This window comes from Nanorana parkeri, unplaced genomic scaffold (assembly GCF_000935625.1).
Source record: "Nanorana parkeri isolate BGI_ZX_2015 unplaced genomic scaffold, ASM93562v1 scaffold164, whole genome shotgun sequence".
Lineage (NCBI taxonomy): Eukaryota > Metazoa > Chordata > Amphibia > Anura > Dicroglossidae > Nanorana > Nanorana parkeri.
The window spans coordinates 929210-932082 of NW_017306432.1; the positions used below are offsets into that span (position 1 = coordinate 929210).

The window sequence follows — 2873 nt, forward strand, 5'->3', positions numbered from 1 at the left end:
CCCCCCTTGTGATGCCACTGTCCCCTTGGATTGATACCTTTTTTCCCACTTTTTTAGTGAGACCCTAATTCTCTGAGCTAGCTGGTCCCGAGGTGCAAAGGCTAAGACATGCCCTTCCTAATGTGTTGTCCTTTGGGTATTGTCCTCCCCCATCAACACTTTCGTTCATTCCTTTTGTTACCCTTCCTGTACTTATGGCAATGCATCCACCCCAGCCTTAGTTTACTTCACCTGTAAAGTTCTACCTTTAAAGCTAATTTACTGCTTGTTAAACATATACTGAGTTATGTAAATGTAGCGCTCACCCCCAAAGGAGCCGCTGAATATGAACTAGGGTTCTCCTACCTGTTTCTGCCAGCCACCGGCCACTTTCTCAGTTCCAGCAACACCGACACTCCAGAACAGAACATTTATTGCACAGGATCGAATAGGAGAGAGGGTTTGGGATTGTAGAGTAACAATTTGGAGACTCTGTATTTTCCCTTAGCAACGGCTTGTATCAGTAGCACAATGGTCCTGTCAGAGCGACCAGGACCTTGAGAGAGAACTGTCTCTGGACTTCTAGTGCATCAACTGGTTTCTCTTCAGTAAAGTACCTGAGAATAGGGTGAGGGATCTCTTACAGGGTTCCAGACAGTAGCTCTCACCAGCTCCTCTGCGACTCTCCTCGATAAGCAGATTCCACCTCCAGCTCAGCTTCCATCAGGTTCCTTTCAGCAGCACCTGAAATCTCTGGGCCCCCAGCATCTACCACATGCTGAGGTGCATACCAGGTATCCAGTAGTATCTTCGGCCTCTAGGCCCCCAGCATCTGCCACATGCTGAGGCCCAAGCCAGGCATCTGCAGTATCTTAGGCCTCTGGGCCCCCCAGCACCTGCCACGTGTGAGGCCCAGGCCAGGCATCTATATCACACAGACCTCCTCCCATGGAGGGCACCGGGGGGAGGGGAGTTCTGGAAAGTGTCCCCAAGCCTTTTAGCCTTTTATCACCTGCCTTCAGCCACACCTCTGAGTCACCCTGCTCAGGGATTGGTCAGAGTCAGGTGCACAGTCACAGTCTGAGGATGGATCCTCCCTCACTGTATGCTGAGTACCCAACCCAGCAACAGGGGGAAGCAATCAATCCTGCAAACTCAGGGAAACCTGTAGAATGCAGAACTCAGAACAAAACAGCATCTAAACTGATTACAGTCCAGATATACACTAAATTCATTAGCGACATATCAGAGGGCGCTACATAAACAATATACATTTTAAGAGTTCATCCTAATAAACACCTATGAAAGAATCCAAAGCTTAATCTTTTGGAAGGAGATTGTAAATAAGAAATATTCACATGTCATATTTGGCAGAAGAAAAATTTAAAATATTTTTTAAGCTTAAAACATTTTGTTTAAAGGAGAATCATGGGGTGAGGGAATTACACTCATCCCCATAATTAGAGCCAACATGTAACACTGAAGCTCTCATACGTCAGTTCTTTTGATAGGGAACTTAGCGATAACATCCTGCCAATCACTCAGTTCCCATTCATTTCCTTTCAGTCACCGCTCCCTACAGGGATTCCCCTCTTTGTCCCTTCAGCACTGACTGGAGGAATTGATGGTGGAGGGGGCAGGCACAACTGGCTCTGCCTCTATGGAGGCAGAGCCAGCTGTCAAATAGGCAGTGGGATGGATTCCAACAATATTGTCGAGATCCATCCCGGCTGCAGCACGGCTCTGTGCAGTCAGTATATAGTGGGCAATAGCCCACTATATGCTGAGTTTTGGGTTACAAGAGGCGATTCGTATATCTCCTCCTGTGACCCTAAAGAGTACTATGGCAAAAAAAACGTTGGGCTAGAGTTCTCTTTTCTTCAAAATATTTATTTATTGAATTTTCAAATTTCACATATCATACAAATACAAATAACGAACATAATTAATTCCCTCACACTTGACATAACACATATCTTAAGAAGCATCTCAATTGTTTTGTGTAGTTCCCTCTACATTCCTGCTTCCATAAAGCTAATAAGTAACATATAACACTAAGACCCTAACACCTTTCTTCCTCCTCCCCCCCCCAAAAAAAACAGACATTCCCACACATTCAAAGGGGTATTGTAAGTATAGTTAATCGTTTGGTAAAAAGAAACGAAGAACAAAGAGGACACTAGGAAGAGAAGAAATATCACGTCAGAAAAAAAAAAGTATCAAATCAGAATAAAATAATCCAACGTTAGACTTATTCGGGATTTACCCCTATAAATATCTGAGAATCTCTTGTGAGCTCATGTAATCCCTCCATGGGCTCCACCTCTCCCCAAATAGCGTGTGTCTATTATATAAACGGGCTATGAGCTCTTCTGATCGCATAACATTATTTCGTTCTTCCACCCATTCCGATATCTGAGGAGAGCTAGTTGACTTCCAATGTCTGGGTATTACTGCCCTTGCAGCTGCCAGGATCGGGCCTAATAGGCCTTTTTTCATTACAGCGGACGCACCGTGATGTAGAGACAGCAGTGCCACCTCTGGTGTCTCTAGACCATGGAGTCCCGTTAGCTCTTGTGCTATATCCAAAATTGATTTCCAGTAAGATCTTATCCTCTGGCACGACCACCATATATGCATCATCGTCCCGTCTTCTACAAAACACCTCCAACACAACTTGGAATTTTTAGGGTTCATCTTATATAGATTATATGGGCATCTATACCATCTTGTTAGTACTTTGAAATTTCTTTCCTGTGTTAGGGCAGAAATACTTAGTTTGAAAGTTAGGGAGAAGATCTTCCTCCACTCCTCCTCTGTAAGTACATGACCTAGCTCTTGTTCCCACACTTTAGTATAATAGGGCAATGTTGGAAACATCTGTTTTAATATTA

The 2873-nt window shown here is 44.2% G+C and overlaps 1 protein-coding gene across 1 annotated transcript in view; it reads left to right on the forward strand.

Moving 5' to 3' along the window:
• The window catches only part of SLC6A11 (solute carrier family 6 member 11), a 141429-nt gene that overhangs the window by 69989 nt on the left and 68567 nt on the right, over positions 1 to 2873 (forward strand). The gene's annotated exons all lie outside the window — the stretch shown is intronic.